The sequence below is a fragment of the Toxotes jaculatrix genome, chromosome 13 (genome assembly GCF_017976425.1).
Source record: "Toxotes jaculatrix isolate fToxJac2 chromosome 13, fToxJac2.pri, whole genome shotgun sequence".
Taxonomy (NCBI): domain Eukaryota; kingdom Metazoa; phylum Chordata; class Actinopteri; family Toxotidae; genus Toxotes; species Toxotes jaculatrix.
This window is the reverse complement of record NC_054406.1, coordinates 17,404,038-17,428,608: the sequence shown is the minus strand read 5'-3', so window position 1 is coordinate 17,428,608 and position 24,571 is coordinate 17,404,038.

Below are 24,571 nucleotides of genomic sequence, written 5' to 3'. Positions count from 1 at the left end.
AGCATTACAACCCTAAATTGTGTTACAGATTATTATTTGAGTACTGTGTGACAAAGTTTAGCTTGCTTGAAGCAGTGAAGGTAGTGACTGATATATGTTTAACCTCAGGTCTTACCATAGCTGTTCAGTTCTACAAACCCATATACTCAACTCCACTCAAATGCCACTGACACCAGCTCTTACTCTTACTCAGCTCTTACATGCTCGCCGCTCTCGACACTTCCTGTACATGCCGAACTGCAGCCTGACCGCCAAAGAATGAGGGAGAGGCTGCTTGGGGGCTCACCTGATTAGTTCGTGTACCACAGTCAGACAGTAGACTTAGTTCTTGTTAGCCTGTGGATGTTATTCTTGCTTCCTGCTGCCTGCAGATGTTGGAGAGACTCCCTGCTGCAGTTTGGTTTAGTTACACAACTTTTAGAGTGTGTTAGTGTTAATAATTGATTTGCATTTTGAACTGAATATTTCTATTATTTCCAGGTTATTTTTTTTTAGATTTCTGTTAATGATACAACATATGAGCTGGCAGTTTATTTCCTATAAAAATACACTCACAGCATCAACAGTTATCACAGTAAGTTAAGTAAAAACACCTCATATTTCACAAGTAATCACTTTTATGTAGCCTGCAGCTTAATATGTTGGGGTATGATGATGAATAAAGTTTTACTTCCACTCAATACATGGATACCATGTTAATGTGCCTGCACGCCTGTGGCCTGAAAGTGGTGCTTTCACTAACATGTTGGCATGTTAGTTGGTGAATACAATGGTGTCGTAACTGTCAGAAATCGTGGCCAAAACTATGAAGAAAAGCTGCCAGTTGTAGAATATTGTAATTGATTCCTTACAGTGTCTGTGTATGCTGGTAGCAGAACCAGATAATGGAGTGTGGGAGTGTTTTGCTCCTGTTTCCACAGTAGGTGAACGTTAGCTGATTGTCCATATGGGAACAGCTAAATCACGGTACAATGGATGAACACATGGTCGCTCACCTGAAAATGTTCCAAAAATAAACCCTCAGTACATCAGCTGTTTTCAGTTGTTGTCATTTAACAGCTCAATATTGAACAACCCCCCCACCCCCCCACCACCACCACCACCACCACCCCAAAGAAAAGGATTTTTTTTTTCTTCACAGGGTTTGTCATTTTCCCCACTACTCTGAGAGAGCTGTCAGGGCTGTCACTCCACCCTGATGTCTGTATTTTCCTCCATGTCCTCTCCCACCCTCTCCCATCATTCTGCCTGATGAATTTGGTCTGTCAGACCTGCTATCTCCACTCTTTCTGTCTTTTTCCCCCCTCCCTCGTTTCAGCTCTTTCTCTATCATTTATGGCCTATTCCTCCGCTGCTACCCAGGCTTTGGCTGAGGGTTGGTTGGTCGGGGGTGGGGGGATGGGCAGTGGTTGGTTTGCACGTTTTCAAGCAAACTGAAATATTCATGTATGTGTGCCTGTGTCTCTGTGTGAGAGCGACTTCACGTGTACCCCTCCTTGGTCTCTGTATATGTATGTGTGTCTATTCATGTCTATAGTATGGAGCGGAGCTGCTCATAAAGAGCTCTGCATGTTAATGCGTGTACTTTTGTATGTGAGTGTGTGTGTGTATGCTGCATTTTTTGCCAGGTGATGCATAAAGCCCTGTCGTTTGATTCAGCTCCCAAAATAAGACTTGGCACATCAATTACCCATGAACTGCTCTGCACGCGCTCACACGACCCACCGAGAAGGAGGAATTAGCAGAACATGCTTCTCTTACTCGCCATAATGAAATGCGGAGCACTCCACTTAAAAATATCCACTTTTCAGCCCCATGCTGTCTTCAAAAAAAAATTTAAAAACAGCAGCTGGATATGTTGAAACTAGACAGGATGAGGTTAACTTTACCTTCAAGAAAATTGCACTTCCAAGCATCAGTACTGGATTAAATGTCTTCTAGGATGATTATTTTTTGCAATGAAACGTGTACAGTGTGTTCAATCAGTGCTTTTTCCATCCGAACACAATCGCATTTATCTAATCTTTCAGACACTATTGTAGTCGGCAGAAAACACAGTGTACGGTCAGTAAAGTACTCGTCTTTTATTGGCCCTCAGTCTCTCCGTAACCCACATGGATTTTCAGAGAGCTGTCAACCGTTCACTCACTTCTCCTCTGTCTTTGCCCTCATCTCTCCATCCTCCAAGGTTTGCAGACCACCTGATCCCCTTTTTTCTCATCTGCCTGTCTTTTTTTCTAAGCCCCAGTCTTTTAGATCTCCTTTCCTCCCTAACTCACTGAAACATGCACACACACAGAAAAACACAAACTGACATGCACCCCCTTCCCACCCCACCCCAATTTCCCAGCCTTCTCCTCTCTCTGTTTCCCTCGACCTCCCACCCTTCTGCTGCCACTCTACCCCCCTCTTATCCCTTCCCCAGCGACCCCAGCGCAGAGTCGACCGGAGGCAGCAGTCGCTACATGTATAGCCGGTTGCTATGTGGGCACCATGACAACCGTCATGAATTCGACATGGCGCTCACGTAGCCAGGCGGATGTGAGCCTGTGTGGATGCATCGCTTCAAATGGCGCTCACGTATCTAGGGGACGAAGCTCTCAGGGGGTTTGGTATAGATTTAGACTTTTCTTCCTCTTTTTATACAGTGTGTGTAAATGTGTGTGTGTGTGTGTTTGTGTGCATGTCTACACATTCATGCATCATAAGATCAGAGTGAAATGTCAATTGTTTTCAGTCTAACACCATCCCAGATACAGGGAGGACCCATTGAATGTAACTGTCCACCACACCAGTTGAATTGATCTCCGATTTTTTTTTTATCACACCCATCTGTATCATACACCAGCACATTAAGGTGAAAATAATGTGCTGGTGCCCTTATAAAGCCATACATTACACAGATATATTGAATTAAATATTTCCTAACATCATACATAATTATCTTAGGGTATAAACTAACAAGGATTCCTGAGGGAAACACAGCAAGATTTTAATTTACCATTTCAAGATGGGTTCAAAGTTTTTTTTTAATGAATTAAAGAAAGCTGTTCACACCATCTGATACTGTTTGAAAGTGGGTTTCTGACATCTGGGTTTGGTGGACTGTGTCGTATTTGTAACTTAAAAAAAAAAAAAACACTCTGCAGCGACTGAAAATAGACAAGGCGTCAACGTCTCTGCTCATTCTGTTGGTTGTTCACTCTACTTCCTCTTCCACCAGACTGGCTGTACAACAAGCTTACTGTGGATGGTCACAAGGACCATCTCTATGACTGCCATAACCATTATTCACATTTGTTAGTAACTGTGTGGGAAGTTGCTCTCATTTGGAGTTTCCTACTTTCCCGTTGTCACAACTGATTACAGAAAGCCCTGTTGTTTTCTGATCTGGTCATATTGCTGTTCTTGTTTTTGAACATTTCTTCAGATCTTTCTTGCAGCTGCTTCACAGTAAAAAAAAAAAAAAAAAAAAAAAAAAAAAAACCCTCACACTGTAAAATGCAGCATTGAGGTGGCTTCAGAAGGCTTTTATTGTGAAACAGTCACAGAAAATATTAACTTTTGCTACTGAGATTGGCCACAGGAACCTGTGTTGATCTGTGTACCTGCTGCACTATCAATACTAGCTGGAAAATTAGATTGAAAAAATTAGATTGATGCTATGTTTCTGAATATGGTGTTGATGACACAATGGTCCATTATAGGAGAGCTACTCCAAGCTGATTAATAAAAAAATCATTATCTGATTTCAGGTTTGTTTTTGGCAAGTACTACTATATATGTGAAAAAAAAGCTGCCTAATGCCTTTTGTGCCTCCAGAGTGTGAAATCTGATGAATTACCTTGGTATGTCACTTGAGTCAGAAACAGTTGTGCCTGAAAACTACAAGTTTAAAAATGATTTAAAAAAAAAAAAAAAAAACAGGGGTGAGGCATTAGAAAGAAGGAAACTTCCCAGGCCCCTGCAGCTCACCCCTCATCTCTGCTAGAGGCTAATGGCCTGAGGTTAAACAAGCCACCACTAGCATAAAACACCCAATCTCCGACCAAACTGTTGGTGTTCAAGTTGCATCATGGGTAACATAGGCTTATCTGTTGATCCATTTTTAAAAAAGCTGATCGTGAGTTTGACAATGTTATAAGAGTTCAGTGCTTAGCTTGCAACGTGAAGTTTTCATATTTGAAAATAGGAAAGCAGGTGCTGGATATTTGCCATCAGATGTCTTGTATCAGTGCAAAACAGAGAAGTACATTAATGTCCTTCCACAACGGTGCTGATATTGGTATACTGGGAAATAAATTTGAACTTTTTCTTGCAGACTTGCAGAAAAATGACAGTTGAGGATTTGCCTTCACTACAGCTGTTAGGTACAGAAAAATAAAGCAGATTAGAAAATAGTGAAACTCCAGTATCGACCCTGTCGCCACACAAGGTGATCATTGTCTCCGGACCTAAAGAGTGAGGTGAGAAATCATTCAGTACGAATGAAATTCCTATGGTACAGTAGAAGGAGGCTCTGTCAGAGAATAGTAAGAACCTAAGAATGAAAGAACTCCTGAGCTATTTGTTCTTCCTGTTTACAATCCTGCCCTTTGCACAATGACATCTTCTTTAGTCATTCAGAAAAGCAGAAAACTATTTGTCTGTCTGATAGTGGAAGCATAGTGTTTGTATGAGTCAGCCTGACTGAAGCATACCAAAGGCTTAAATGTCCTGTCGCTCATCTGAAAATGTTGCTGTCTACAGTCATGCTTAAAACATCTTAAAAGAAGTTCATCAGAAATACCTGATGAGACGCATGTTAAAATCTTTGACTCAAAACCAAGTTCCAAACCAGAACAGATGAAACCAAATCTGGCCGGACAACAACAGACGAAACCAGGCCAAAGCAGCACAAACCAAGCCTGTCCAGAACAGACCCACACAGGCTGCTTCAGACCAGTACTGACCAGCACAGAGCAATTAGTCTCCATAAACAGCAGCGATATTCAGAGCAGCTCAGGCTGCGTAACAACTGTGCTGCTTTACTGTAATCTGTCTTTATGCCAGTCCTGCCAACCAGGGCACATGCCCCTCTTACCAGCAAGGCCAGCAAATAGGTCTGGCAAGGATTAACACACTCAGATCCACACATTCACTTACACACACACACACCAAATAACTTTTGCACCAATACACCATGAATTCATACATGCCTGTTTTCGCAGGCTCACTCATGATCATACACAAACACCCGCCCACACAAATTCACACACTGTTTTGCAACATCGGGTGCCCAAGGAATTAGAGGATACAGTTTGAAGGTTGGAGGCCTCGTGCTCTAAATATAAACATATTCTCAGCATTGTTATGTAAGTTGTCAAGATATGGTGGAATGATAAGCGCAGAGTAACACACAAATCAGGTAATAAAATGGCAAATTGATTTTTTTTTTTTGCTCTCAGTTTTTCAGCTTGTAAGACCAATTTCACACACACACTGTGAGCCTGGCTGGTGGACGTCACGTTCAACATGTTACCAACACGTGATTTTTTATTTTTACAGCAAATACTTGTTACAAGTTCGTAAATGCAGCCTTCATGGATGGAAGTTACGCTCCACGCATGGAGTAATAGTTGACTGGATACTTCATAAACCTCTGCGTGTGTGTGTGTTTTTAACGTGTGAATGTGCTTAGAAAATGTGTCCGCATATGTGTTTTTCTTCTTTGGTAACATGTCAGCATCTTCTACCACACACCAAACCACACAAAACCCATCACACACTCCTTCCCTGCTCCAGTGACACCAGTATCTGGTCATGTCGTCAGACTTCAAACTTCAAAGTCTGTGAGCTCACAAGGACGCCGCCACCCCCTCTCACCTCCCAGACTTCTTTCACGCACACACATACATACTCACACTTGACAGTGAAATGCCTTTGGGTTTGCTTTGTCATTATCAAGTGACAAATGACCTTGTGAGCGGCTGCTACATTAAAATGGAATGTGTTTTTCAAAGCTGGAGGGAATAGACCCTGCAAGCGTCAGTCAAGGCTAAGGAAGTTTATACAAGGTAGAGACACACACACACACACACTCAGTGCTCTCATACTTGGCATTTAAGTTCATATTTGTGGAGTGCAGGTCGCTCTGCAAATGTGTCTTTCTTTTCTTTGAATATTGCCCAGTACTTCTTGTTGAATTTGTCAGCGAGTTTTCGTTCCAATTTTTGTTTGGCAGCTTGATGCTGGTAATTTTTTTTTTTTGTAGCTCACCTGTGCAGCTCTTATTGATTTTCTGTCTCTAAAGAAACACACATTTGCAAGACCCTGAACTGCACCAAAAAGGCTAAGTGGAGCAATGCCCAATTACAGACAACATAAACAACATGGCCAGAAGTTTATGGACTCCTAAACCTTACACCTGTATATGACATATATAGTAAAGGTTGCAGGTTGCAGCACAGGCAGAGAGGACCCAAACACAGATTCACAGGACTGGATGATGCAGTGAAGGAACTGAAAAATAGCTGGTGACAATGGCAGGTTTAAATAGTGACTGGGGTGATGAGGAAACTGGGAACAGGTGTGTGTCAGTGGACAGAGACACTCAGGTGATTGCAAATGAAAAACAGGTAAACAGATAGATATGGGGACAGGAAAAAAAAATCCAGGGACATCTGGTGGGTGGCTGAAGAATGGCAGGACTGAGGAAAGAGTAAGCAGCTATGGAGAAGTAAGCAGGGGCCGAGGACAGGGACTGAGGGGAACTGAAGAGCAGATCGTGACACATGTTCAGCATCTTGATGCTGAATGTCTCATCTTATCATCTGAGGTCTGGGGATCTGTGCAGGCCAGTCAGGTTCACCAGACTACTTCTATGAGGACCTGACTTTCTGCACGTGGGCCTTCCCCAAACTGCTGCTAAAACAATGGAAGAACACGGTTGTCTAATACATATCTACACAGAAGCCTACACAGAACACGTATGTGGACTTATGGACGTCTGATAAGATGTATCATTGCAGAGGGAACACTGGTCCTACGTATTTCCCTGATGAAATTTTTTAAATGTTTGCTTTCCAAATACATTTTTGACATTCCTCCATATCATATGCTATGTTTACGATCCAGTGACAAAGGCCATAGTAATTTTACTGTGAGCGAACGAGGAAGTAAAGTTTGCCTTTCTTAAGCATGACTATGATCATAGCTACGATCGTTCTGTAACCATAACCACATGTTTATTATCAGAATGAGAATCAGATTTATTGGCCAAGTTTGTGCATACAAACAAGGAATTTGGTTTTTCTTGGCTCTCAGGCAGTACAGAACACAACAACAACAACACAACCAACAGAACAACAACTTTTTTTTTCCACAATTGCCAATGGTGCAATGGGTCAGTCTGAATGTGGGTAGTCCAAAAAAAGATAACTATATATATATAACTATACTATATATGTTGCCATGATGACAACGGTCCCCTAACCCTGGTGAGAAAATCATTTTAACCCAAATCATGTTTCCCTAAATGTATTCAATTAGCTTTTGTGCCTAAACCTAACCAAACCTCAACCATAGCGATGTCACATCATCATCTTATGAACAGCAGAGAGCTGTGACTCAGAAACAGCAGATCCTTCTGACAAAACAATCTGAACCTGAGGTCCACTTTCTCGCTTGTTCTGGAGCTTTCAGCCATGTCAAATGGTCTTCAGCAGTAGATTGCTCAGTTGTCATGGCACTGTGGCTGTGGTAACATCAAATTTTGTCACGTTGGGTTAAAGGTTGAGCTTGTGAGTTCATTAGTCGTGACAGTAGATGACAGATCACAACTCAAGGTGAACTTAAGCTGCCAGTGCACTTCATCACAAGTGTTTGTGAGATGGTCAAAGAGAAAGGTGACAAAGTTCTACCATTTTCAGCTTATTTCCCATCTTTCCCTCCTCTCCCCTCCTGTGGAATGCTCAGGGTGTTCGGTGTGTACGTTCTTCTGGCAGAAGTCAACAGACCTCAGTGGGAAACATAACTTTGTTTTCAGTGCATTTAGAGGATGGAATTTTTGGAATTTGTCAAAAAAGGCACACAGAGGACAAACAGCATCGGGGAAAGGAAAAAAAATGTAAGAAATTTGAATGAAAGAGAAAAAAAAACACACTTGAGAGAATTACTTCATGAATGGAGGGGAATGAAAACCAGTCATGGAGCTGATTGAATTGATTAGATTACCTTAAAGAAAAGCACAAGGGTCCTGCTTAAGAATGCGGTAAAGCAGATTTAGGAATTTGTACATAATTTGTATGACGCAGACTTGCACATATGCACTAGCATGTATGTGCAAGCAAGGCATGCATGGATATAAGCAACAGATGAGCGCAAATGTCTGTGCAAAAGGTCAGGGGCATGTCTTTCCATTCATGATCCTCTTTACTTGTTTGTGTCCCTTTCTGCCAAACTAGCACTACTGTGCACAGAGAGCTTCTATTGTTTTTTGTTTTTTTAATTTCCATTCAGCGCCACTTAGAGAGCCTGGTGAGTGTCAGAAAAAAGGATCAGGGATCAGCCCACAGGAGGATTGGCACCTCTAATGGTGCCAAAGGCTGGATAAACACTCCTAAGATTTCTAAGAGATTTCTTGAAAGTTGCCATCCCAGCTAAATTTTCTAGGTCGTGTGCTAAGAGAAAAAAACAAAAAACAACCCTCTAAGCAAAAGCTATGACACTGGACGGTGCCAAGTGATCACCTGATTAGTTGGGGCTGAATTTTGCAGTGTAATTTGGATCATTCTTATGAATGTCTGCCCTTTATCCCTCACTTGATCTGTTGTCCTCTTCCCATCTGTTTCCTCTGCTTCCATAATTCACTCCTCAGATCTCTGCAATGGTCTCCAGTTCTGTCCAGATGCTTTTCTTTGGATCCCCAACCTAAGGGCAGAGATTCCTCTGGTGGGCCACAAGGTCAATCAAAGGGGTCATGGGATGATTAAAAGGGATAGAGATGAATTTTAAAAACGATGTTCTGCTATGGAAGTAAGTATTCTTATCCTTTTTAATTGCTCTAATCTTTGCACTAAAAAAAAGAAAGAAAAAAAGACATATTGCCACCCATCTGTAATTTGTGCAGCAATTCAAATAAGTCTGATGTGCACACTGATAGCTTTTTCTGCCAGTTAGAGAAACAACAGGACAGTTAGAGCTTTGTAAGTGTGATTAAGTGGGGACATCACTGTCCTACATAGCTATCTGCATACCAACCACAGCACCAACCACAATAGCCTGTGCCAACTGAAAAGTGACTTCAGGAGGATGGATATGTAACTCACCACTCATTGATTATGGAAAAAACAAAACAAAGGATGTAGGCAACTCTGCAAACACATGTAATCTAATTAGTAAACAATGCCCTCCATGGCCTTGTAAGTAAAGCTTGTTCACTACTGTAGGTTGTAAACTAGTAGCCAGACATGTAAACAATTTCAGCTTAGGTCAGAGGAGATAAATATGCATGCAGGCAGGCAAATTCACATACGGACATGCAAACACTCACTACACATTCACTCGCTTGTACTGTATAACAGCCATTTTGATTTCAAAGGGTGAACAAGCGCTGTGCAACAGGTATGAACTAAGGATATGTGTGTGTACAATATCTGTCTGAATCATATGCTGCCATTTATTAACTAGTTGTGATTAATAGTGTTATTCTAAGAAGAGATGTAAGGGGAATGTGGGGGAAGAAGGCAGGGGAACAATGGAAGAACCTTTCGGCAAAAGATAGCCAGAGGTCCTGTGCACCATATGTGAGGGGAAAGACGCCTTAGGAGTGTGTGTCTCTTTGTGAATTTTAGTACATTTGTCTTTGTAAGAACCCATGTGAGTTTCAGACCATTAATGTGAAGAAATTTTAGGAATTAAAAATATCAATGTTAAGTATTTTTGTGTTCATAGGACAGAAGAAATCTCTGGATGTCATGTTTTGTGGTGCTCAGAATGTCAGATTGCCTTACACAGTGATATATGTAGCATTAAAACACAGTGGTGACTATGTGTAAGCATCACTGCTATCCAAAACCCTCTGCAATTACAGCAATAATAGCACTTCAGCATAGCTGACAGGTGGAGCTGAGCGGCGTTCAGTATCTGACTGTGATCTCATTCCCATGCAGGTCACAGTTGTACAAAAACCGTGTGTGTATGCTACAACAAAGATATCTGATTTTCAATGAGGAAGAATCTATATTATTATGTTGGGTTTTTTTTTCTCCACCCACTACTTCCTTCCAAGAGAAGGCTGCACAAAAAAAAGTGCAGGGACATTGCATAAAAACAAACAAAAACAGTGTCTGTCCAGTGGTTTCCGCTGCCAAAACCTACAGCCACAGCGCTACTGCTGCAGCACAGCCAGTGGTGTGTTTGAGTGTGTGCGATGGAGGGAGAGAGAGAGAGAGAGAGAGAGAGAGAGAGAGAGAGAGAGAGAGAGAGAGAGAGAGGGAGGGAGTGACAGACAAGACAGATTTTGACATTATTCTGGTAACTCTGCATTTTTTATAACAACCACTGGCCACTGACCATTGGGAGTTGGAAAAAAATGCAAGGAATTCTCCTCACATACCAGAAGAAAAAGAAAAGCGTTATGACATCTCAGATCAGAGATATCCACAGATTTTAAATCACCATCGGAATTGCTGATTTCAGCTGATGAATCCATATAAATTTGTTTCCATACATGTGACCGACATACCATAAATGTTCCGGTTAAATATACAACATCATTAAAATGCTTTTCTAAACCATTAGTTTTGGGAAATACACTCATGCTTACAGATGAGAGGATGAACAGAGAACTGAAGTGACTGGAACTTCAAGTTTCTGATCCAGAGGTACCAAAAAAAAACGCTCATTCAAAATCCCACTGGGCATTAGTAATAACACTAATAACCAAAAATCCAGTCTTGGAACAGTATGTCATGTGGCTTACTTTATATCTGCTTAGATAAGGCTGGCAGGTTTTTGAAAAACAATCTAACATTGTTGTTCATGTAATATTCATGCTTTTAGGGGCCTTCAACGAAAACTTTTGCATAAACCCTAGACGTTCATGAACTAAGCGTCACGGCTCGATAAAAGAGGCTGATAGTTCAGAAATGTCTGTAGTAACAGCATGATGGAGGGATGAAGACGGTAAAAGTTTTCTCACAGCAGAGATTCCGATTTAAAACAACTGACAAAATGACTTTAGAAGAGAGCTTTGAATTGTATGTATATAAACGAGATCACCATTGGTTGTCTGGTAACCTCAAGTGACAGCAAGACTCCAGAAAGTCACGAAACAGTCAGGCACATAACAACACTTTAAACTGCTACTTGACATTTTTACCTTTTGGTTTGTCTATGAATTAAACCATATAATTAGTCACCTGCTGATAGGTGGATTTTGTTACCATTGGTCAGATCCAGGCTAGCTTTCTCCCTATTTCCACTTTATGCTAAGCTATGAGGCTACAGGCTTATATTAACCATACAAATATGAAAGTGGTATCAATCCTCTCATCTAAATCCTGGCAAGAAAGCAAATGTGTGTCTAGCTTCTTTGTTTCAGAATAAATAATAAAAGCTGTTCTAGAGTTCCAGGTGTTTAGTTTTAAAGAAGGAAAAGTCATGGGGAGAAATACTTGAGGATATTTTATGCAGCATTTCTCCTGTTTTTGTTCCTCCCAGTTTTTCAAGTGACAGGGCAATAACAACTTACTGTAACAACATAATGATCCGTGTCAGTCAGATGATCTTTGAAAGTTACAAATATCCAGAGGGGGGAAACTGTCGGTTACTGAGGAGTGGATGCCTTTCTTTGGTTGAACTTTACATACGTTTTGGAGTGGAAAAAAATCTCTTGAACAAGTCTTAAAACACTCAGCCAATCTGAAAATGAAGCTTTTAACCAGTGTGTCAGGGCAGCGAGCTTTGTGCTGATCGAGCGGTCAGAAGGGAGTTGTCCCTCTGACTGATTGAGATGTTTATCACGTCTAAAGATGCTGGATGAGTCAAGCGTTTGCTGCCATAAGGTGTGAGTGACACTGTTTATATGTTTATGAACCAGCACTGACGAGCATGCGGCAGTAAGTCAGCAGCCTGTTTGTTTGTGACAGTGATAAAAACCACAGGGCCAAACATGTTTGTGTCAACAGGTTCAAGGGCCGGGAAGCGAGGGACAAGAAAAAAATGATACAAAACAGCTAAACTGCAGGTTTCTGCGGGTATTGTTATATTGTGAATTTGTGGCAAAGACAATAGAAACCGTCCTTCAACAATAGGATCACCACATTGGGCCTCACACAAGAACATTTTTGTATTTTTACCCCAAAACCTCTCATTTTTTTCCTGCTCATATGGTTTGATCGGACAAGCATTCCAAGTCAGACTCAGCAAACTTTAAATGCACAAACTTATCTTAAATTGCAGTTTGATTTTGTTTTTTTAGAGTATTCGATGTCCACAAATTGCCACATAAGGTTATGAGTCTGATCAATTTGTGAACAATTTTCATTCACGACAATGAGTGGCTGTCACACCGTGGAGCCAGAAGCCCTGCTGTCATAAATCAGCTGAAAAACTAGCAGTGTTAGGGGAGCCAGACAAATATGAAAATGACTCCAGCTGTCAATGTGTCATCAGAGCAGCGCTGGACTGTGACAGTAATACAGACGGACTGATTTGACATGAAGTTAGATGCTAAAAAAACATCTTGCAAAAGCAAAGGGGTTCAAGATAGGAGGTCTACAAGAAGTCAACACGACAGTGAACCATAAAATGTTATGTAACAGTATGTTACACTGCCAGGTTGCATAAACACACTTCCATAAAGATCCCAGGAAGGCTGTGGGATGGAGACATTTCTCCTAACAACTAATGAACCATGCAGTATACAGTACGCTGCCACACCAAAATACAAATATAAAATCATGAAATCTGCATTAAGAAAACTTGTTGCCTCTCAGTAATTTCCAATCACTCCAACATGGTGAGGCTCCAGCTTTTCTCCTGCATGTAGTGGTGTCAAAAATGTGCACGCTCTTTCAAATATGTACAGTTATTGTTACCTTGAGGACTGTGAAACGAAAACCCGTCTATGAATTTGAGCTGTTATACAAAGCGGAGTGGGTAGAAATAGTAAAAGCAATTCATTTTTCTGGTAAAGTAATTTTGTTTTTGTTGTTTTCACACCTTTCACACTGGTTTGCATTAACTAGTCGTTAACCAAAATTGTAATCACGGAGCAGAGCTCTTGGATGCTGTGTGTCGACTCAGTGCCCATGACACACATAACTCTTATTCAAATCACACATCAGTCAGCTGGATTCAGTGGCTAGGTGAAAGGCAGAAGAGTGGAGCGCTGAGAGCTCTTGAAGGGCTTCAATGCCACAACCACAAGCAAAAACTGGGTCACTGGGAAAGAGAGCACAGCTATGGAAACCCCGCTGTCTCCATGGCAACTGCAGTGTTGACACAGCTATTAGCTCCTCATCTTGGCAAATACACCACGATAAGAAAGCGGCGTGGCCTACTGTATGCAGGGATGGATAATAAAATATTCCCAAAGCGTGGCTAATTCGCTGTTACTGCCTCCCTTCAGAGGTGCATTTCGTCTTTCTCCCCCTTTGATTTTTGGCGAAGAAATGTGGATGCGTTCACCAATGCGGCAAGTTTCACTGAAAGCATTTCTGTGATGGGAAAAGAGCTTCGATGAAAGAATCAGCATCACATTTAATGCAAAAGCAACAGAATTCCTGTTTCTTTTTGGTGGGCGTTTGAAAGACATGGGCATTTGCTAAGCAATAATTCTAAAGGGTTCAATAAGCCTCAGGTCGTACGAGGTGTTGCTGCACCTCCTCTAAAGCCAAAACTGTTTATGTCTTGAAGGCGAGGTGAAAAATTTGCATCTGTAGCCTCCTCCTGGCTGTATTACACTCACTTCCTGACCTCTGTGCAAGAACTCTTTTCCTGTCCTTGTAGTCTGCTTGCAATGAATCCTTCAAATGGAGGAAACACTACAAATTTTTTCTCCACAAAGGAATTCATGCCATAGTACTGAGAATGTGATGGAAGGAGCTGTGTGAAGGATGCAAAATGAGAACCTGAGAAAGAAGCCGATCCAGCCAACCTCTGTTTTAAGTGGGCATGACTGTCAGACTGTCAGTTTTATAGTCCATCCTGGTTCAAAGGGAGTTTTAAAAAGGAGGAAGATGCTGTTAGATGATCTGACAACCACTTCTCTCTATGGATTTTGAGGCCTTAAAGAAAAGAGAGCATTGTGGTGCATTATGGGAACTGTAGGATGTAGAAATATGGTAATTTCCTTTCTTATTGAGAGTCAAATATAAAGCTACAGCCAATAGATTGTTAGCCTAATAGACTGGAAACAGAGGGTAACAAAATCTGCCTATTAGCACCCTTAGTGATGACTAATTAATATCATTTTTTTTTAATTTGTAGGAAAACTCACAGTGACGACAAGACTCAAGAAACGTTGCCGTGTCCGACTACGAAATAGTGCAGTACATAACCTTCCATCAGACATGAGCTTTAGAGGTGCAGGTTGAGGGATTTTATTTCCTTTGGACAGATCCAGGCTCGCTGTTTTCCAGCTTCCACTCTTTACGCTATGCTAAGCTAACCTAACCATCTCTTGGCTCTTGCTTCATACTTAATGGACAGACATGAGAGTGGCATCAGTCTTCTCATCTAACTCTTGGCAAAGAAGCAAACAAACGTATTTCCCAAAATTTCCAGGCATGCTGAAAGAAATTAGTACGTAGAAGCACAGATCGGTGCTCAGTTGATATTCCCTAGAAAAATTAAGGCAGATGAAAAGTTACTGAAATGGTGTTGACATTTAAACATAAATAAAAAGTATTAAATAAAATTCCAAATAATATAAATGCATATATTGGTGTGTGCTGTATATTAAGCTGTATGTGTTTTATCAGTGCAGTACATATACATTGCTCAAGCTGCTGGAAAGATTGACTCCAAGCATGCCTATCATTTAATTGATCTCCACCAGGGGAAGATAGCTCTGGTCTCAGACACACATAAACACACACACACACACACACACACACACACTTGTATGCAAACATGCAGCCAAGTATAGGGTCACTTGTACACACATACACACTCAGGATTAAATTTAGATTTTTCCCTTCGTCAGTGCCAGAAGGGTGTGTGACACGGACAACATCGTCGCTCAGCGATGTCTACCTCCTGATCTCTTACAAAGCGAGAGTGGGATTGATGCTATGTGTGTGTGTGTGTGTGTGTGTGTGATATGCAGGTCACTGGCCACTGGAAAAGGGTGAATCTGGCTGGACTTGATTGAAACTGGCGGTTAATTCCAAGGCTTCCCACTGAGATTAGAGAAGAGAGAGAGAACGGGGGAGTGTGTGTGTGTGTGTGTGTGAGAGAGAGAGAGGCGGGGTAAAGGTTAGAACGGACGAGATGGGACCAAATGAATTGGCAATAGCCTGTCTGTCTCTGTGGCTGTTAACAGGAGGCAAAGACTGAGTGTGCATGAGTGTGTGATGCTGTATAAAGGAGGGAGGAGGGGAGAGAACAGAATATGTGAAGAACAACACAAAGAGGAAGGAGAAAACAGTGCATCAGAGTAGTGTTTGTCTGGCCCCATTATTCACTCTTGGAGATGACAGTACAGCTCTGTGTCTCCTCAAGTGATAGGCCTTACTATTTTTTTTAAACTGAAAACACTGCAACATAAGGCTAACATAGGCCAGAATTAAAAGCTGGAATATTGGTATTAGTTAAAGTAAACTATACAGTACATTATTTTCATAGGATTTATTATTAAATAACACAGGTTGTGTGTTGTCTCATGGCCTCCATATACTGTCTGTCCCACTAAAAAGTTAGCCGCTAATGACAGAGATGCAGTAAAATCCTTGGTCCCTGGTCGTACTGTGAAATACACACAACAATGGCTGATTTAGAGACTCGGTAACCGAAGACAACCTATGTCAGCCTACACTGTAGTGTCATAATTCTGACACTATCAGACATTTAAAACCATGTTTTCAAAATGTGACTGCTGCTACTGACCCACATCTACAGAGACAACAATCCTATTTGGGAATGAAATGATGGAGAATATACTGGCCAATATAACAATGTAAATATTATATTAAGATAAAATTAGTTGGAAATGTGTCTTTGCTCGCCGATATATTCTTTTTACATTGCAACAATTCACCAGGCATTCAAATCTGACATTCCTTAAAATTGATATTGAATAGTAGCAACACACAGACAAAGGAAGCAACCGAGATTCTATCAGACCCGTCCTGGGCAGTATGAGATGCAGTGAACCTGCAAGATTATACCTGACACAATGTACAGTCCATGATTATAATGGATGACACGGAGCCCAAGAACCACCTGACACAAAGCATTTCCTCTTCAGTCTTCTCCTCCTTTACACTGCAACTGTCTCTCAGATTTAAGTCCTCGGTCTAAGTCCTGTGTCCTCTTCCTACTGATTTGGACTTCCAGAAATCAAAGATGATACAAATTTAAAATTACATTGGCATGGTTTTCACTGAGAAGCTCTTTTATTTTTAATTGTTATTGGTGGTTACACAAATAACCCTAGTTCCTTGCTGAGGCTCATCTATCTCTGTCTTTGCTATCAGTTTAGAACGGTAAACTATTAAACTGTTCAGCTGCTAGCTAGTTTGGTTTTAACAGCTAAATGCAGCCAGGTATGGTGGTGTAGAGTATCTTGCTTCTGGCTGCATTTAGCTGTTAAAAGCCACTGATGGAAAAAGATTTTCACAGCAAGTGATGGAACATAAAGTGGAAAGAGAATAAAGGAAACAGGTTGGAAACAAAGCGAAGGAGAGGCGTCAGGAAGAAAGACGCTTTGGCCTTGTCCTGGAACAGAGGTCGCACAAGAACTGTGTGTGTGTGTGTGTGTGTGTGTTTTGAAGGTGCATTGTCCATTTATTCTCAACTAATATCCCAGCACAGGCTCGATCAATATGGCCTATTATATCCCTGAGGACAATACATCGAGTGTGTTGGTGCCATCACAGTGTGTGTGTGTGTGTGTGTGTGTGTGTGTGTGTGTGTGTGTGTGTGTGTATGAGCAAGTGTTGATGTGGGTCTGTGCACAAGTAATTGTGTGTAAACGGACATGCATGTGACATGACTTGCTCGATTTATGCATAAAATGTACATAAATGTTTGTCCAGGTTTGATTATGACTGTGTGTGTGTCTGTGTGTGCATACAAGCATGACTGCGTCATTGCACACAATGCATTAATTTCTGAAATTCAACACTAATGAAATATGCTCAGTGTCACTCGCAAAATATCAGCTCCCTGTGCAGTGATGGAAGCATCTCCTTATTTTAAACTGAGCCTAGATCAGCTTCACACTGTATATGTGTTGGAGAAATATTGTGACAGCTGTTTTGACGCTGACGGCTGTAGTCCAAAGATCTGATGTAGTACACAGCTCACGGCAATGTCACACCGAACATAAAATCTGTATCTCTCCTCACAGCAAATAGAAATTCAGAAATGATACTGGCAGAGCAAAAAAAAAAAAAAAGAAATAATAAAATGAACACAAACTGCAGTTCTTGTTGCCGTGAGCAAAAATTGCCAATTGTGTGCCATATTTTTGTCGTCCTGTGTCACGTCTATATGGGTTGGCCTGCACCCTCCCTTATCCACACTGTGAAAAATTCATGTATCTTCCCAGCAAAGAGCTGGGAATGATTAAACATTCAGATTCCAACTTTGAAAATGGAGGCTTGCTTCCTCTGTGTGTGTGTGTGTGTGTGTGCTCAATCAAAAGAGGTGAAACTTACAGCTAAACTACTTCTTTCCTTTGCTTTTTTGTGCTTTGTTTTTCTGTTTTTCATTTTTTCATGTTTTTTCTTAAATGAAGCTCACTGTAAATGAGCATGAGCATGAGTGTGTGTGTGTGTGTGCGCGCGCGCGTGTGCAGAATGAGGAAACAGGGAGACGGAGTAGAAAATAGGTTGATAGAAAAAGAGTAAGACAGGGAAACAGAGAGGTGCTGTGTGAGTGAAAAAGACGAGCAGTCCTGTGAGAAGAAAACACTGACTTGAGTGAAGTGGAAAGGGAGAAGAAGAGATGCTGAATTCACACGTCACACACCTTCACCTCCTTTGTGAGGACAGTGGGCGATGCGTGGATAACACGGGGCAACACACACGTCATAGACCATGACACCTGTCCTTGGTGAAGGGCTGTTTCTGAATTTTGCTTTAAAAGCGAATAAATTAAGCTTCATTGTTGACACAAACTAAAAGTATAGACTATATAAACTATATAGATTTCCAGCCGTATGGATGATAGAGGTGGTTTTGTGTGTTTTAGCCCAGTTCTCTCACAGATATTTCCAAAGCACACACACTGTTTTTTGATGGATTTCCTGCAATGAAACCCCATGTAAAAGCCACATGCACATGCATCAGTACTTTGTAAGTGCTAGTTGCAAATATGCATTAAAAAAAGTGCTGCTAAATTAGCTGCAAACCAGTTTCACTTACAGTTCTTCTTTCAGCCTATGTTAAACTGGTGACATTTCAACCACACTTTTGTTTGTTGTTGTTTGTGAAATTACTGTGGTACAGCTGCAAGCATGAACCCTGTTTTAAAACGCCTTTGTCAAGATAATTATTTATCTACTCAGCTAATGCATGGGATAGAAAACATGTTAGGGTGGACAAACCTCTGACTGATCGCTGGATGTCTGATTGTTAGAGTAATTAAAAAGTCACGACTGCCCTTTTATATCAGTCAGACTCAGTGAAAGGAAAACAGGTTGACTAAAGGGCAGAGAAAAGCAAATGCAGAAAAAAGCTTATGTATTTGTGGTCTCTGGGATTTGACTTGACATGAGAGAATTGGGTAATCTATTAGAGGGCTGGTGCTATTTATCGGCGCAGTATTAAATCCTGACGTCACATGAGCTGCAGAATAGTCTCAGATTACTGGGAATTAAGATTATCCTTCAGAGTATAATCTCATACAGGTGTAAGACAGAGGATAAACGTTTGATGTGATAAGTGGCTGCAATGAGTGACATCCTGACAAGATGATCTCACGCACACACACATACACAAGCACAGACGCACTGCACTGACTACATGTGACTTCATCCTTACAGTACAGAGGGCATGTGCACACACATAAAGCTAAAACACAGAGACAAAACACACACACACAGACACACACATACAGAGCAGATTACAATGGATGCTTAGACACAAAATACACTACACGTGGTCCCACATGTTACAAAGGGGAAGGTCTAGCGAGTGTTAGCTGCGTCTCTCTCTCTCATGAGTTGAGAGTGGCAAATGTCCAGGATGTTGTAACTCACAGTAACTGGTAATCCAGGAGCCTCAGCGCTCTGTAAGTCACCCTGTGATTTACATGATTAACAATGTCAGACCCCCACAGCTGGTTAGCTGTCTGTGTTTTTGAGCAGACAGTGGAGGATTTAGTTTAATGTGCAGGATTTATGTTTGAAAGTGTTGAGTGTTTTGTTGCTTTTGCTAGAGCAAATTTACAAAGTAACACGAGATCCTTGTTTTGTAAGTCTAGTTTTAAACTCCCGGAAAACTACAACTACAGCTACAAACAATTGTGGGTAACATTTTTCCACTTGTAAATTAAATGATTCCAGATAAAAAAAAAATAAGATGAGAAAATAACATTCTTCTTTTCTCATCTTGAGCTGAAAATATGATTTTCTAGCACATTTCACTGGCTTTTCTCATGATTCATCATCCTGTCACTTAAAACCCAGATAAGAAATGTCAGAAAACTTTACTTTTATAAACTGAACTGAACTTAAAGACACAGAATGACCTCTGATCATAAAGCAGGATTGCTGGAGCAGTTATAAATAAGTAATAAAGTTCTAAAATCAACCCTTTGAACATGTCATAACCCTACGTAATAAAATCCTCATTAGTCAGCTACATCCCCCAAAATCCTACATGTACAATATAGCTTCTTAGTGCCCTCCTGTTCCCCCGTGGCTGCGACTGATAGAGTAGTGACCAGCAGCTGAAAGCAGGGGTGAATCGACCACTGTGGCGTACAGACAGGGCTGCATTGTTCGCCGCTGATTGAAACAATAGGAGCTCTGTCAGAGGGGATCATCTGTTTTCCTGGCTAGTTGGCCCGCTAATAGGGCTACTTATGCTCTGCGAATGGGCTGGAGCCAGGTCAGAAACAAACGGACGAATAAACACACAAACAGACAAACAAGCAGGATGGTGTGGGTGTTGTGTATTACAGCACAAGAGTGTGTTTCACCAGTGAAAAGAGGTTTACAGAACATAATAAGTATGTGTGCAGACATGGGCAGGTACAATTGGATGTGGAGGGATGTAGAAACACTCACATATACTTAGGAGTGGAAAGGGAATAAGGATTAAAGGCTTTGAACATCACTGCACATTCACCTTTAACTGTCCGACACTCTCTGAAAAAACACTCGGAAATCTATTGACAAGGGAAGGTGAGAAAGAAGGAAAAAGAGAGGGAATAAAAAAGAGAAAGAGAATAAGCACACGCCCAACATTTTCCAGGTCAGCCCAAGCGCCCCAAGCTAAACTCGCCGTTCTGTTACTGTTTTTCTTCTCCCTTTTTTTCCCTCCTCTCATTCTCTCTCTCTTTCTCTCTCTCTCGCCCAGGGGCAAAGTCAAGCTGCAACAGGATTCAGCCGTTCCCACGGAGACCGGAGAGACGGTGGTACCATGGCAACGAGGCATCGCTTGCTGGAGCGGAGAGCTGCTCCATCTCTCTGCCTCTCATTCTCTACTTCTTTCTTCATCGGCACTCCATCTCTCTCTGCTCTCTACATTTTTTTGTAAATCTGGGATCCTTCCACCTTTGATCAGTCTTTCTTTCCTCTCTCTATCTTTCTCTCCACCTGTGTCTCTCCACTCATCTTTCCTCTATCCATTCATTCTCTACACCAAAAATATAATTAGAGTGCGGCTGCCTGTCAAACTGATATAATTAAACAGCTCAGACAACAGCACTCCTCACAGAGGAGAAGGCCAGGCCCGCTGCACACAGCTCACCTCATACCTTCACTGAGTGGTTTAAAAGAGGAAAACATTTGGATCGAATCACCAAGCTCAATTACACTCTCTCAATTAATTCAAGAGTCCAAGGTAAAGGTGGCAGCAAAGTTTGGAGTCTGCAGTCCACACTGTTTGTGCAGCCTTTTTGTAACACAGCCAGGAACTGAATTATCAGCAAATACTTGATGCTGTGGGTTGTTAAAGAAAGAGAGAATAATGAGGCATTGGCACAAAAGAGTGACTCAAATAATTTTATCAAATTTAAGGAGATTGGTTTTGCTTCTTTGTGTAGATCACAGCAGTGGTGTCTCAGCATTGTGACAGCTTTTCTTATGAATTTCTCTTACTGAAGTTTGGATTTCTGTAAGCGGTGCTCATTTCTGAATCTGTTTAACCAAAGCAGCTACTGTTGGAACTATGCTTCTGCAAAGAACGAAGCGAATGACCAGTGCAGAGAAAAGTGATGTGGTTTGCAGAACAACTCACTCACTGGTGAATCCTGCTCCTGTTAGGAGATAAGAAAAAAAAAGATTTAAATGTCTGCTCAAAATCTGAAAAAGACATGCAAACTTCCTTGCATGACCCATGTATGTTAACCTATTAGTAGTATCAGGTCACGCCAAAATCGCTTCACAGTCCAACTCCGCTCAAGCATGATTAAAATCAATACAGGCCATGTAAAATCAAAGATGGGGCAGGATTTCCTCCTCCTCCTGTTCAGCTGCCATTAGTGGCCAGGACCTACATTGCAGCAATCTGGAAGCCTCACTTCATCACAGGTAGCAAAGGATGTTCAGACATAAGGCAGAGTTTTGAGGATAAAAAACTAATATTGATAGTTGAAAATCATCAATTTCTTCAGAACTTTTCTTGTGCACGTCAAACTTCACATCTGTCGTTTATTTCATGTAAACAAATGTAAACTTTAACCATTAAAAATCATATAGCAAGGTTTTACTACAAACATACAACTGAACTAAAACACAGCTCTTGCTACAATCTGGCACCATATGTGAATCTAAACCAGACTGAGCAGGGAGGGAAGCAGAAAACAGCATTTAGCCTGACAGCAAGATTGATCTGCCTGCAAGTGGTTGATTGTAGAAGGTGTCCGTGATGTGCGGCAGGGTCCGTGCTTTTTGTCTGGCCATAACCTTATCATGCTGCTTCCACAGAAAGACTGATCAGACACTGGCAACAAAGAAAAAAAAAAATGCTTTAAGGTTGAATCACCATTGAGCTCTAACAATGACAGAGGAGTAGGCATTTATGAAAATGTCACAGATTATTACTTTGAGCTCCACCGCTGACACAGAGCATACACTGATACTAAACCCAGAGGACTCTCACTGAAATCACTCCAGCAAAACCAAACCACCACCACCATCACCCCCACCCCCCATTTGCTCTACACCTTCATGCTAGTAGATGACATTTGATTCAGCTTGCCCTTTAGAGACTGTTTTGTTTTTTTTACATGCCATCATCACTGACCATGACGCGTTTTCTTCTCTCATCCATCAGGTCAAGCAGACTGGTGGACTGTGAGGTGTGTACGATGATGCATGTTGCCATGAAGACGTTTGAGCGTGACGCTTGATGTAAGGTCGCTTAAAGGAGGTTTTGGTGAAAATGCGCTCCACAGTGGGAGTCTGAACTTATAGATTATTTATATGGCTGTCAGGGACTCTCAGCGTCACACACACAGCTGGGTGATGGGTGTAGGGGGAGTGTGTGTGTGTGTGTGTGTGTATGAGCTTGAGAGAGCAGACTAAAGTCGAAAGAGAGATACAAAGAAATGGTGATCAGCTGAAAGAAGAGCGCTGGAGCTCTTCCTCAGAAGCCATATCTTCCTCCTCGCTCGCAGCAAACACTGTCTGCAGCTTATCATTAAATGATATGTGTAGTGACAAGCCCTGTAGACGCGACATGTGGTCTTCGCATACACACACACACTCAGGTGTTGCTGAAAAGGTCGACCCTCTCTCTGTCGGTTCCTATCCATCAACCCCAAAGCATTTCACTTGCTCAAATACCCACCCTTCCTATAGCTGAAACGGTATGGTCATCACTGTGGTGAGTTTATTTTCTCCACAAAGCTGCATTTACTGTAGCTCGCCTCCTCATACATCACTAATGGACTGCATGGATTTCTACATACATAGGACTATTATTGATTGAGTCCTATTGGAGCCATTAACAGGAACATAGTGACACATTTATAGACGTCCTGCAGGCCTCTGTGAAAGCCAATGAAAATGAGTATGTGTTTCCATATCATATAGGCTATTTGTGTGTGTACCCACACCTTATACTCGTTAAGTTAGTAAGACTGTGTAATCTTTGATCACACAGTCACGTGTGGCCAGAAGTGGCAATTACAGGTTAATGCTAAGATGAATTTCTCTTCGTTTTGGTGGAGTAGGAGTGTATTGAGCTGAGCAGCACTGCATTTTGTTACTCATGACATTTTATCTGTAAGATGAAAACCAAATTATTTTGTCTTTCAAAAGTTCTGCAGCCTCCTGGCAAACACGCATGACTCCTTCATCCAAAATGGTAATAATAATGCATATGTTTTTGTTGACAAGCAGCTCATGTGTCACAAAAAAAAGAAATTGTGGAGTGTTTTCACTGTATATTCATCTAACAAACTTACTCCAGTCTACGGTGTGAGGATAATCCCTCTATTCAAACTATATGAACTCCTCCTCGTGCAAAACAGACACATACGCCTACAAGCACACTACACACGAACGCATGCAAATGTTCACAGGCATACAGTACTACCACTGCTGCACACAAACACACATACACACACACACATTTACATACACAACTATATCCATAAACACACAAATGCCGACACACGCGTACTGGCCCCCTGCTAGGCATCTAAATAAAAATCCGCCGACCACACCGGATGTGCATCACCGGTTGTCATGGCCACCGAGGAATATTCTTCAGGGTTGCCAAGGCAACAGCTTGGGGAACTCTTCGCCAGCCTGTCACTCGCGTTGGGAGAAGAGAGTGGATGAATGTCGATGATTATATATGTGTTTTTTATGGCCACATGAGTTTGTGTGTGTGTGTGTGTGTGTGTGTGTAGTAAGGGGGTCTGATTGACAGCAATACAGTAAGTGGGAGTGCTGTAGTGATTTATAATGAGGGAGTGAGTGGATGAATGGATGGTTTTGGAGATATAAAGCGGCAACACTGAAACAGGAATTACAAGAATTTTATGTATTCATAATTGTTGAGTAGTGGACACACACGGTGTCATCTTTTATTTATGGTCCCCTTTTGACTAGGTGCATGGGAATATGATTGTGTGTATAAAGAGTTTCTGTGTGTGTTTATGTGTGTGTGAGAGGGACGGGGGGGTGTCTCTCTAATGCAACGACTCATATCAAACCAACCGCCACTCAAACCGACGT